The sequence below is a fragment of the Lycorma delicatula genome, chromosome 12 (genome assembly GCF_047948215.1).
Source record: "Lycorma delicatula isolate Av1 chromosome 12, ASM4794821v1, whole genome shotgun sequence".
NCBI lineage: Eukaryota > Metazoa > Arthropoda > Insecta > Hemiptera > Fulgoridae > Lycorma > Lycorma delicatula.
The window spans coordinates 14,828,312-14,843,370 of NC_134466.1; positions in this window are offsets into that span (position 1 = coordinate 14,828,312).

A 15,059-nucleotide genomic window follows, 5' to 3' on the forward strand; every position below is an offset into this window, starting at 1 on the left:
GTCATTTACTTTTGCTTATATATTATTCACATTTCAAATTAATTATTAACATCATGGAATTAATTATTCGTTAAACTGCCCGGACTTTTTCACGATCCCACACCTTTTTACTGCTCAACAAAATTTAAAAAAGATATATATATATATATATATATATATATATATATATATATATATTATTTTTAATGTACGTGTTGCAATAATCAATCCCCTCATGGCCTGATGATATGAGGAGATACTATGTAATTGAGATGCTCTTGTATAGAAAGTTTCAGGCCGACAATTCCTAAGATATATGATTAGTTGCACCCCAAACACCAAAGTACACTAGTATCCACTATCTAGTATTCAAATACGTATAGAAGTAACTAACGTTTATTAGGATTTGAATCTCGGAACCTTCGACTTCGAAAATCAGTTGTTAACAAATGATTTCCGACGACGAGTTAACACTCCGAGTTAGACCAGCCCGGTGAGATATGTATATGAAAGTTATTTATAATTTTATTACCTTTAGTATACACACTTTGAAAATAATTTAATAAAATTCACCAAAAGCTGTACCCCAAAAAATGAAAATTAAATTCCAATTAAAGATATACTCGTATATATACGATCACATTTTTACTTCTTTGTACTAACTAAAGGGAGTATTGTGATCGCGAAAAAATTCGGGTTCCATATTTCAACGGAAATATCCATTTTGATCATCCGTGAATACATTTCGACTATTTTCGGCAGGACGTCTGTACGTACGTATCTTGCATAACTCAAAAACGATTAGCCGTAGAATATTGAAAGTTTGGATTTACGACTGTTGTATCATCTAGTTGTGAACCGTCCGTTTGATTGGAATCGACTGAACCAAAAGTGTCCAAAAAAACCCACACCTCAAACAAATTTTGATTTTTGACTTTTTTTAACTACAGTAATAAGCTCTCATTTAGAGCTTTTCGATGGTATATCATAATAAGTTGTCCTTATTTTCATCGGTTCCAGAGTTATAGCCAAATAAAATTGTAATTAATGAAATATTTGAATCTTAGGGGAAGGCACATCGGTTTGAATCGGACTTTTTTTTTTTTAGTTTAAATATATTGATTTATTAATAACTATTAATATCAGAAGTTTTTAATGAAATAAAATTTTATGTACTTTTCATTTTAAAAATTATGTAAATATAATTCAATCAGCGTACAAGGAACTCGTGTGTTGTCAGCATCAAATTTTTTTATTAATTTCTATTGCTTTACAAGAATTTTTAATTTTTTACCAGAATTCTTCAATACTTGAACTTTTTATTAAAATTACAAAATTGTGATCGGTTTTGTAATTTTTGTTCTATTATTTTATTTATTTATTTTGTAAAATACATCCTACGCAGATAAATGCTAAAAAAAATATTTTCGCCGAGAGCGGATGGATGGGCCCGCTGGTAAAAATATTTCATATGAAGAAATGACAAATATTGATAAAATCTGAAATAAACTTTATACTTTATGAAATAAATATACTTTATTATTTCTGCTGAAAATAACTTCATTCTTTAAATTTTATTACAAAAAAAATTATTTATCATTTGTATATATATAATTTAATATTTATATTTTAATAAAAATTCCAATTCTTAGAATAAATAGCATTTTTCATTTAGTTTTGTGTAAAGCACAGTGATAAAAGAAAGATAAATCGAATTTTAGTAATTATTTACATTTTTAACTTTTCCTTCTTAGTTGAGGTAATAATATAAATAAAACACATATCAGAAAGGAATACAACGTAATTTGTTATTTTACACTATACTTCCCAGATTTCGTATGGCTTTGACGTACCTGAAGTTCAAAAGACACCAGTGAGCGTTACTTTCTCTAAGCTTAATGATGTTCATGTCAATATAGTGAATGTACGAACAATATTGCGATTAAATCTAACCTAAATTTTGATTATCGTGGCGTACTGATACGCAGATTTATTCGATACGTTGAAGACTACGTGATACCATATTACAGAGGGTCCAACTTAAAAGAGTCCTCCTTCACTCAATAGTTTATACTAAAAGCATTTTTTTTATGCATTTAAAATTGGTGTGAGATGGGTAAAATAATGTGGAAGATCTTGGTACGACTGAGCTAGGTTCGGGAGGACCGTTTATTAACTATTCTGTGTCGAGCACTGGCTTTAAAACAAGGTTGCGTAATCGCGTGTAGTCGTTTGTTAAAATTCAGGTGTTTCGTTGAAATTTTAAAGCAAAATTTGAAAAGGAAGTACCAGTGAAAAGTGTTGGTCAGAAGTTAGTTAAAAAAATTCGTGAAAGAGGTTCACTGTTACACCAGAAACGTACCCGAAACAGATCAGTTTTAACGATGCATATCGTACAGGACATTAAAGCGGCAGTTACAAACTAAGATGGGAAAAATAAGCTGAAGAAAAAAACATTTCACTAGGTTCAGCTCACACTGCAGTGAGAAGAATTCCGAAATGTTATCCGTATCGAATGTAGATTTTCCATAAGCCAACTAATGCCGATTTTTCTGAAAGGTTTTACTATTGTCAAGGTTCAAGAACTTCATTACAGCCGATATTGGCATTTTAGATAAAATGTTTTACGCATATGTAGCGTGGTTTCACCTGGATTGCTATGTTAATAGCCAGAACTATGGGACTTTGGGTATTGAAAAACCGGACATTTATCCTCTTTACCCACAAAAAACAGGCGTGTGTTGTGCAGTTATACGAAAAATAGGCCCTTGTTTAAAAAAAAAAAAACGGTGAATGCTGCCGTCTACAAAGAGATTATCCAACAATTCATAACCTTACTGCACAAGGATGAGTGCGACTGTTGGTTACTGAAGGACAGCTTCACTTGCCATACGGTTCATTCTATTTTGGAGATACTACAAGATTTTTTCGGTGAAAGAATCATTTCTAATAGATTGAGGCCTCTAAGATTTCTTGATCTGACTAATCCAAACTTTTTTCTGTGAATTTACTTAAAATAAAACGTTTACAATACAAATTCACACACCCTCCAGGAATTGAAGAAAAATATTACCAATCCAGGAAATAGACAGGATACAGCTAACAAGAGTAGCGGGGAAGTAGTCTAGGTGACATCATTATCAAACCTTGTAAATTTTTATGAAAGTGGTTGCCAAAAAATTATTATTTATAGACTAAGTGACGGGGCCTTTTTTTAAGTTGAACACTGGATTTCTCAATTTTAATTATTTATTAACCCTATCATGAGATACTTCTTATTCGTATTGCTTGAGATGCTTCTTATTAATTAAGTAATGAGATGATTATTAAACATGGATTTATTTCTTTTTATCGTGAAGTTGTGATTCATGATACATTATTGTCTTACATGTAGTTAGTAATCGCTACGAAATATTAGATCAATGGCTTATCTAACAGTATCATAATTCATCAACATTTCTATTAATGTTTTTTTCTTTTGTACGAAGTAAAAGAAGTATTATGTCCTGAAAAATTTCGGTTTTCAGATTTCAACAGAAATATCCATTTTCACCATTCCTGAATCCATTTTCACAAGTTTCGGCGTGACGTCTCTACGTACGTATTTATCTCATGTAACTCAAAAACAATTTCCTGTAGAATGTTGAAATTTGGATTTAGGAATGTTGTAACATTCAGTTGATGTTGAATCCAAAATTTTGGATTCAACAGTTGAAATCAAAAAATTTGGATTTTGGTATTTTTCTTAAATGCAGTAATAAGTCCTCATTGAGAGATATTCAACGATATATCTTAAGTGGTACTTATTTTCATTGGTTCCAAAGTTATACCCAAATAAAATTTTAATTAATGAAATATTTTTATCTTACAGGGGGAAGGCACATAGGTTCGAATTTATTTTTATATTGACGGGTCTAAGTTTTAAGTTTTATTATTTAATTTTATGGAAGGATTTATTAGCATTCCATATCCGTTTGTACCAGCGTTCTCAAACCCATTTCTGGGTCCGACCGCTGGAGGGAGGGGTTTTAAAACCTGTCCTCCCGACGTAATTCCCCTTCAGACCGTCCGCTGAAGTCCTTTCGGTGCTAACGCTTCATAGGCTAGCAGGAATACGCCACAACGGGGCACTAATTGTTTGGAGGGAGCAATGCGCTTCCTTCTCCGGAAGGAGTCGCAATTGCTGATTTAATTTAATATATTTGATTGTAAGTATTTTTAAGGAATGGATAAGGGAAGATCTTCATTTGGCTGCCCTTCACAGTGCATCTCTGCTGGGCTCTTTTCCGGACTCCTTTCCGAGACGTCGGGTCGCATAGAGGTTTTTCTACCCTCTATGCGACCTCTGATTGTAAAAAAAAAAGTTTTACGATAAATAATAAATAAAAAAATAAAAAAATGAAAATATATCACAAGTTATTAATGAAATAAAATGTTATGTACTTTTCATTAAAAAAAAAAAAAAAAAAATTTATGTGTAACTTAATAGGCGTAGAAGGAAGTCATGTGGTGTCTACATCAGTGTTTTTATGATATTTAATTTATTAATATCTCAAGAACTATTTATTCAATATAAATAAATGAAATAATAATATCTTTTACAATTCCCTTACGTAATACCATTTCTTCAATCACTAAAGATATTACTAGACAAAAAACAGACACTCTTGAAATACAAAACGCAATTTATTTAAGCCTTATCTCTTACGTAGTAATCGAGATAAATCCGGATTAATTTTAAAACCATCCCAAATTTCAATGAAATCTGTGGTATAATGATTATTTAAACCTGGTGAGCTATTCTGTATTAAACGATTATCGGTTCACACATATACTTAAATATAAATTACATATGAATGAATAATCCGTTTATATAGGAAAATAATAAATCTGTTAGGAAACCATTTTTTAATTTTTTAAGGAAATTATATTTTTGATGTATAATTTTTTTCTAATGGTTTCATGTTTTTATTCTGAATACTAAAAATACCGACCACCCAATGCTGTTATATATATTTTTAGTATTTTGCTTTTATAAAGTAAGCACATTTACAAAATATCAATACCATATTTATTTGGGTTATTAATTATCGAAAACAAATATTCAGTGTAAAAAAAAATACCGCAAAATAATTATTTGTTATTATAAAGTAGAAACTAATTCAAACAAATAATAATAATAAATAAACTGTTAATATAATAATTAACATAATTATGAATGTACTAAATTGGAACTCTCGACTTCCAAATCAGCTGATTTGTGAAGACGCGTTCACACTAAACCAACCCGGTAGGTATGACACAGGCCTGTAAATAAAATTAGTAACCTATTCATACTGTTATCTAATAATATGTAAAATTTGTCATGCGTAAGATGATCTCATTTTATTGTTTTGAAATTTATAAAGTAATTAGGATACGTTTAGACTAAGTCCAGTAGTCGTTCCGTAAAAATAAAGTATTTATTACTAGTTTTTTTAATTAGTATTTTTAAATAAATAAAAGATACTGTATAAGTTGCAACAACTGTTTGATGTACTGCATACTATGTAAGTATAAGGAGCTGTACCCAGCTCTTATCCCCTGTGACGATTTGTTTCAAAAATTGTCAACCAGTCCTGGAATAACGTTGAAGAAAAGAAAGAGCAGAGGCAAAACGTTGTCTAGATGTTTTCGTAAAGGATGACTCACTGTTCCACCCCTCCTATCCTTCCATCTTTCTCGCACGCAATGTGCACAGCTATACGCCGCCCGCTATATTTGTGTATGTCCCTCAATAAGTCAAGCCGTATAATAGAGCCATACGTAACCGATTCCGATTATCCGGAATCCATTATATTTAATTGTTTGTTTATTGATTATTTGTAGGAGCATTAACCATTTGTGATCGAAAAGGCGGGAATCTGTTTTTTCCTATACGATGAGAAAAAAACTGTTTCAGAAGATAGAGAACGCATTTTGAAAAAAAAAAGGTTTAATTTTTTTTTTTAAATACTACAAGGCCATTGAGATCGAAGAAACTCTAGACTTCTCATTTTAATATATATATATATATAATGTGTTAAACAAAGATGGCACACCGATATATAATACGAAAGGTAAAGTCGATAGATGGGTGGAATATATTGAAGAGTTATACGGAGGAAATGAATTAGAAAATGGTATTATAGAGGAAGAAGAGGAAGTTGAGGAGGATGAAATGGGAGAAACAATTCTGAGATCTGAATTTAAGAGAGCATTAAAAGATTTAAATGGCGAAAGGCTTCTGAAATAGACGGAATACCTGTAGAATTACTGCGCAGTGCAGGTGAGGAAGCGATCGATAGATTATATAAACTGGTGTGTAATATTTATGAAAAAGGGGAATTTCCGTCAGACTTCAAAAAAAGTGTTATAGTAATGATACCAAAGAAAGCAGGGGCAGATAAATGTGAAGAATACAGAACAATTAGTTTAACTAGTCACGCATCAAAAATCTTAACTAGAAGTCTATACAGAAGAATTGAGAGGAGAGTGGAAGAAGTGTTAGGAGAAGACCAATTTGGTTTCAGGAAAAGTATAGGGACAAGGAAAGCAATTTTAGGCCTCAGATTAATAGTAGAAGGAAGATTAAAGAAAAACAAACCGACATACTTGGCGTTTATAGACCTAGAAAAGGCATTCGATAACGTAGACTGCAATAAAATGTTCAGCATTTAAAAAAAATTAGGGTTCAAAAACAGAGATAGAAGAACAATTGCTAACATGTACAGGAACCAAACAGCAACAATAACAATTGAAGAACATAAGAAAGAAGCCGTAATAAGAAAGGGAGTCCGACAAGGATGTCCCCTATCTCCGTTACTTTTTAATCTTTACATGGAACTAGCAGTTAATGATGTTAAAGAACAATTTAGATTCGGAGTAACAGTACAAGGTGAAAAGATAATGATGCTACGATTTGCTGATGATATAGTAATTGTAGCCGAGAGTAAAAAGGATTTAGAAGAAACAATGAACGGCATAGATGAAGTCCTACGCAAGAACTATCGCGTGAAAATAGACAAGAACAAAACAAAAGTAATGAAATGTAGTAGAAATAACAAAGATGGACCACTGAATGTGAAAATAGGAGGAGAAAAGATTATGGAGGTAGAAAAAAAATATATATATATATTTTAAGGTTAATTTTGAAAAAAGACCGCTTTTCAATCTTTTACGGAAATAAATCGAAGGAAGTACATAGGAGAATACGGGAGATTACATTTTTTTTAAGCATATTGATAGAATGTTTTTGGTCTTTAAAGAACTTAATTTGCATTTTTACTTCCTTGTACGAAGTAAAGAAAGTATTATAATGCGACAAATTTCAGATTTCTACGGAAATATCCATTTTGACCATCCTTGAATCCATTTTGACTAGTTTCGGGGTGACGTCTGTACATTCATATGTGGATATGTATCTCGCATACCTCAAAAACGATTAGCTGTAGGACGTTGAAATTTTGGATTTAGTATTGTTGTTACATTTATTTGTGCACCTTACCTTTTGATTCCAATCGATTGGACCAAAAGTGTCCAAAAAAGCCCAAAATCCGAAAGAAATTGAATTTTTGACTATTTTTATAACTATAGTAATAAGCTCTTCTTGAGAGCTTTTCAACGATATATAATAAGTGGTATTTATTTTCTTTGGTCCCAGAGTTATAGCCAAATAAAATTACTCTAATATTTGCGCATCGGGTCGAATCAGACTTCACCTCCTTTTCTTTTTTTTTTTTATTTAAATATATTGATTTATTAATAACTATTAACCTCTGATTCTAAAAAACCGTTTACAATAAATAATAATTCAATAATAACAATAAAAACATATCAGAAGTTATTAATGAGATAAAATTTTATGTACTGTTAAAAATGTTTATATGTAATTTAACAGGCGTAAAAGGAAGTCGTGTGGTGATCATATCAGAGATTTTTTTTCATTTTATAGGGGTATCAACCTATTGTTTGTTTTATTATCTAAGAATATGTATGTTAAAAACTTGGTGCAATGAAAATTAAATAAAATTACAAACTACTTAAAAAGCTTTCCTGAAATTTCAATTTTGGTGATATCTCTTTTTTTCAAGCAAAATTTTATATTTTTTGTATTTTATTACAAGAATTCAAGATAGCAAGAATTAAAGCAAATAAAAGTTAAAATTTCGACTAAAGCTTCATTTCCTCTTCCGGTTAATAAATAACACTGGGTATTTCAGCATATATATATATATATAAAATTTAAATATATAAATTTTATTTTTAAATAATGCAAGAAATAATTATTAATAATATGTAATAAATACAAGTTATTTTGTGTGTTGCGGGTTTTGCATTACCCTTAACCGTTTCTGTCTCTGTCTAACACAAGTAGAGCCTGGGGAAATTAGTTAGCTAAATTTGAATTGAAATTGCAGCTATGTAAACAGTACTGATATTAACAGAATACGAGGTGAAGAGTAGGGAGTGGATTTTGGGGTACGACGGCACCCCTTCCCTACCGATACCGCAAGTTTGCATTATACATTATTATTATTAATGAATTTCGGTCCATTGTTATGTATGTACAACAGCAAACATCAAATCGATCCACTGAAAGCAAGAACGCAACTAATTTAATAACTGATCAAATTAAACATATGTGTTGTCGTTATTATCAGTGAAAAAAGCGATTAATATGTCGTATCACAGAAAAATATTTTGGAAATAATTTACTTTCTGAAAATCTAAAAAAAAATGTATTAGTTATTTAATAAGTTACACTTACCAATTACTTTTATTATTATGTCCGAGCGCTTTCGGATATTAATTCATCATCACAAACATTTACGTGTTATGGATTATTATTATTTCCTTCACAGATTAATATATTAGATGAATTTTGAATTTATTAAAAACTAAAATTATAAATATAACCATTGATCGACAAAATGTAAAATAATGTCGACGTTGTCCGTCATATCAGCATGAAGCTCTCAATTGTTATGTTTATTAGTATGAATCACTATAACCGACCTAAGAATCAATATTATTGTTTAGTATTTGTTTAAATAATACATCATTGTCAAATTTCGTTTGTTCATTTATCAAATCTTTATTATTTAGCTATATTTAATATTTTTCAATATTTGTTTTATGAAAGTTATTGGAATATTCTAGAATATTAATAAAATTATTTGGGGTTTTTTTGTCTTCAGTCATTTGACTGGTTTGATGCAGCTCTCCAAGATTCCCTATCTAGTTCTAGTCGTTTCATTTCGGTATACCCCCTACATCCTATATCCTTAACAATTTGTTTTACATATTCCAAACGTGGCCTGCCTACACAATTTTTTCCTTCTACCTGTCCTTCCAATACTAAAGAGACTATTCCAGGATGCCTTAGTATGTGGCCTATAAGTCTGTCTCTTCTTTTAACTGTATTTCTCCAAATGATTCTTTTTTCATCTATTTGCCGCAATACCTCTTCATTTGTCACTTTATCCACCCATCTGATTTTTAACATTCTCCTATAGCACCGCATTTCAAAAGCTTCTAATCTTATCTCTTCAGATACTCCGATTGTCCAAGTTTCACTTCCATATAAAGCGACGCTCTAAACATATAGTTTCAAAAATTTTTTCCTGTCATTTAAATTAATTTTTGATGTAAACAAATTATATTTCTGACTGAAGACTCGTTTCGCCTGTGCTATTCGGCATTTTATATCGCTCTTGCTTCGGCCATCTTTAGTAATTGAAAAAAATTTTTGAAAGTATATGTTTGGAGTCGCTTTATATGAAAGTGAAACTTGGACGATCGGAGTATCTGAGAAGAAAAGATCAGAAGCTTTTGAAATGCGGTGCTGTAGGAGAATGTTAAAAATCAGATGGGTGGATAAAGTGACAGATGAAGAGGTATTTCGGCAAATAGATGAAGAAAGAAGCAATTGGAAAAATATAGTTAAAAGAAGAAACAGGCTTATAGGCCACATACTAAGGCATCCTGTAATAGTCGCTTTTATATTGGAAGGACAGGTAGAAGGGAAAAAATGTGTAGGCAGGCCACGTTTGGAATATGTAAAACAAATTGTTAGCGATGTAGGATGTAGAGGGTGTACTGAAATGAAACGACTAGCACTAGATAGGGAATCTTGGAGAGATGCATCAAACCAGTCAAATGACTGGACCAAAAAATAAAATTATATTACGGTATTCGGAAAGTATGGAACTCTTAAATATAAGATTTTTTATCTTTTTGTTGTTATTTTTTTATTTAATTGTATTATGTTAAACTTTTCTCATAGCTTTTTTTTTTAAAAAGGTTTATTATTTAAAATAATTAATTTTTATGAGGTAAAATGTTGAAACTTAGTTTCATATTAGGATAGAATAAGAACGAAAGTAAATGTGCACTAATCGTAGTGCAAAAATTGAATCATTGAACCAGTCAAAGATAAATTGATAAGAGAAAAAAAATGCATTCGTACCGGTAAAGATATATTAAATGTATCAATTTCTATTACTATATTACCAAACGCATGTAAAAAATACTTTTTTTATTTCCGATTTTATTATTAATTTCTGGTATATTCCATTTGAAAATAAATTAAAATTTTTATAAAATGCTTGATAATAAACTTAAGTGCGTCAATATAAATACAAACAAATTAAAGCAGATTTTTATAATTAAATTATTTAATCGTTTATATTTTTAGTTATCAACATATCAAAGATATCCGTTACATGTTTACTAATCCTATAGCGAGTTAATAAAATTAAGGATTAAAACATTAAAACACTCAGTAGTGAAAGGAATCTCAAATAATCCTATTACAGTTGTTGATTAATCGACAATGTACTTTAAAATCCGATCAGTAAGATTCATCAAGCTAATTTACATTTAAGCTAAACTTTCGCTTTGTGTTTAACGTTTTACAGACCTATATAAAATCCTTATTTACAACACGAAGGATTTTAAATTAAATTCTATTAGTTACTTTAATTTTAATTTTTTTTTTTTTTTAATAAATAATTCTCTCTCTATGAATCATGAGACCTTGCCGATGCTGAGAGGGCTTAAGTGCTCAGTGACATAGAGTAGCTGGACCGAAGGCGCGACCTTATCGGAGAACCTTATCTGTTGAGAGCCAGACTAAGGAATGATTCCTGAAAAAGGCTAGCAGCTCTTTCAGTAATCGTTAAGAGGGTAGTTCAGGAGGACTTAAACGGCCATATCAAAATCACTCAATCTTCTGTATACTGTGCAGCTGAAAGTAATGGGAAAAACTACAGCTGTTTTTTTTTTTTCTAAGAAAATGTAGCTCTCTTCATTTTCCGTAACAAAGATGGAGGCGTCTTCCTTGGGAAAATATTCAAGAGGTAAACAAGTCCTCCGTTTGGATCTCCGGGTGGGGACTACTAGGAAGGAGTCACTAGATAATTAAAAAATAACATTATACGATTCGGAGCGTGGAATGTTAGAAGTTAAAAAAAGATTGATAGATTAGAAAATTTAAAGAGGGAAATGGATAGGTTAAATGTAGATTTAGTAGGAATTAGCGAGGTTTGGTGGGAAAAGGAAAACGACTTTTGGTTAGGTCATTTTAGTATAATTAACTCAGGGTCAAATAAAGGGCAGTCAGGAGCAGGTAATGAACAAGAAGATAGGAAAGAGAGTAGAGTGTTTGAAAAAGCTTAGCGATAAAATCATTGTAGTAAGTATAAAATCAAAACCTAAGCCGACAACGATTGTTAACGTTATATGCCACAAGCGCCCGTGACGACGATGAGGTAGAGGATATATACGAAGAAACTGACGAAGCAATTAAACATATAAAAGGGGATGAAAATTTAATAATAGTTGGAGACTGGAATGCAAGCATCGGAAAAGGCAAGGGAGGAAATATAGTGGGTGAGTACGGAACGGGCAAAAGGACTGAAAGAGGGGACTGACTTATTGAGTTTTGCACGAAGTATATAATTTAGTATCTGCCAACACACAGTTTAAAAGTCATAATGGAAGAATATATACAGATTGAAAAAGCCAAGTGATAGTGCAAGGTATTAGATACATCATATAATGGTTAAACAAAGATTTAGAAACCAACTCGTCGACTGCAAAGCACATCCATGAGCAGACATTGATAGCGACTATAATTTAGTGATAATGAAATGTAGATTGGGGTTTAAAAAGCTGAAGAAAAGGTGTCAGATGAATCGGTGGAATTTAGAGAAGCTTGAGGAAGCGTAGGTAAAGAAGATTTTTGAGGAGGACATCGCAAGAAGTCTGAGTAAAACAGAAAAGATAGATAAAATACAGAAGCAGAATGGGAGAATGTTAAAAGGAAATTCTTATATCAGCAGATACGAACTGGTAGAAAACTTAGATATCAGACGATATATTGCAGCTGATGGATGAACGTCGAAAGTATAAGAATGCTACTGATGAACAAAAAGTATAAAATATAATATGCTATATTTATTCGTATGCCCTCTTTTTCCAGTTTTCCAAATACCTCCTCGAGGGAAGCTGAGAAAAACACAGGTGATATAGTCTCGCCTTGTTGTACACCTTTTTGTAAATTTATCTCTATATTACTTGACACATGGTAGCTTTTGCTTCTTCGTATATCGATTGTAATAATTTTATATAGACTGCGTTTACACCCTGGTTCTGCAGATATTATGGCTTGCTTTCTTACCGAATCAAATTCCTTTCCGTAGTCAGTAATAGCCACAGATAGGAGCATGGTATTCGTGTTGCGTATCTCTACGACTTACTGTCATTGTTCTAAAACCGCTTTTGCAGCCTGCCTGCTCCTTTGGTTTTGATTCATTCGGTGTTAGCATTCTTTTTGCTATTATCTTGGTGAAAATCATGTGGATAACTGAGAGGTTTCTTATTGGTCGATAACTCTTCAGATCTTCCTGAGTACCTTTCTTGTGTAAAAGGATCATTTCAGCAGTGTTTCATACATTCGGAATCTTTTGGTTTTTGAGCTATCTTGAGCATAATTTTGCAAGTGCGATGTGCAACGTTTTGCCACCAGCTTTCAGAATCTCAACAGTAATACCTGTTCCTGATACTTTCTCATTTTTCATTGATTTTGTAGCCTGTATTACTTGTTCCACTAAAACGTCTGATACTTCTTCTTTTATAGCGAACTCTAATTTTAACTGGTTTTGGTTTTTTATAAATTATAATAAAATTTTTTGCTGTTATTTCTAATATTTCCAGAAGTGTTCAGCATATAAAACCGTCTTCTCGTTTTAAACCAAAAATTTGCTTTCTTTTATTCCCCAGTTTACGTTTTGTTCTATTAATTACTTTACCTTCTTCCAGCGATTTCTGCACTAGTTTCGTATTAAAATGACGCGCAACTGGGTGTACCTAAAATAATATCTGTGTTTTAATTTGACTTAATATTTCTTGGATGAGATGTGCAGTATTGATTTAAGGCTAAAATCAAAAAGGACAGTTTTTGGTGGCGCGTATGGTCGTAGATTGATTCCTTATCTTTCCGCTTGACAGCGCTACTAGCAAAAATGGCGAGTCATAAACAGAAAGCCGCCTGTAATTGGCAGTTGACTGAACGTGAGTCTGTAGCTACAGTTCACCTGCGTTCCGTAGATAGATTAATTGTGATCCTCTGATTGACGATAACATTCGTAGATGGTATAAATCGGTTTGAAACGACCATGTCTGTGTAAAAGAAAGATCCCACCGAGGGTGTCTAAAGAAAATCTTGAATGTGTCAGGGAGTGAATCCTACGTAGTCCTAAAATATTCGTTAGAAAGTCCTGTTTCGAAGTAGCAATCCCGGTGATTAAAACGGTAAAATGATGCATTTTTTTCAAATTATGTAAAATGTTTTATCGTAATTGATTAAATTACATTTTATTTTTTGAGGTATTATAAATTGTTGTAAATTCATACAAAACATTTAACTAGCCACTGAAAACATTAAATGGCTGCCATTTTGTTTAAAATTGTCATAACCTATAGTTTTACCTCAAAATATATATTTATTCAATTCCGCTAAAATTTTGTGGCAATCATCCGTACTTTCCCTCTAAAATATTTGAGTGGCTCTCCACGGAGGCCCTTGGATGCTTGAGGGATAATAATCGCAAATCAAAAAGTATATCTTTTCGAGGTAGAAGCATTTGATAAATTAAAGTTTTCTTTGTTCAACGTTTGAAAAGTTATTTCTTTATTTTACGAACACCTGATGTATAGTAAAAGCTACATGTATTCTTATAAAAAATTACAGTAATGAAATTTAAACCTTTCAATATGTTTTTAAATTACGTAAACCTCTAAAAAAATATTTCTAAGACCGTTGGTGAAAAACCGTAAAGATGCAAACAAAATAATATACTATAAAAAAAGTTTAATTTACAAATTACAATAAATTTGTGATGAAAATTAATAATAAAAGATTAAAATAAAAAAAATAAACCTTTGATTTAGTCATCGGTTTGCGTAATAATGAAAAGTAAACTACTTGGATTAAAGAAGGAAAATCAGGCAGGGGGTATCATATCAAATTAAAAAAGAGTTTTTGAGTGAACATTTAGGATTAACGTCCCCGGTAGGTAATCCAGCGTCCTCATAGCAAAACTACTATATATATTTGTTTCTTATAATATTTATTGTTAGACACCTGGTAGTAGTTGTATTATATAATCGGATTGTCTCTTATAACTCTTCAGTTTAAAACCGTACTTATATTATTGTTAAGATTAAGGTTTCACTTAAAATTTAACCCTAATAAAATCTAAACCGATAAAAACCAGAGCATACAAAGAAAGAGTAAATGTGAACAAAAAAATGATTAGAATTTTTCAGTTTGGCGCGTTCTTTTTTTATGTAAAATTTCGTTTTTTTCCTACACAATGCCAACGTTGCTATAAAATACGAGGTGTGACAATAAAGTAATGAGACTGATGTGAAAAAAGATGTTGCTTATCGTTTTAGTCATGTTTAGTGTTCTCCTTCAAAGTAGATCCGCTCTGATTGTATACACTTAATCCAGCGCTTCTGCCGTTGAAAGTAACATTTCTGGAACTCATGTT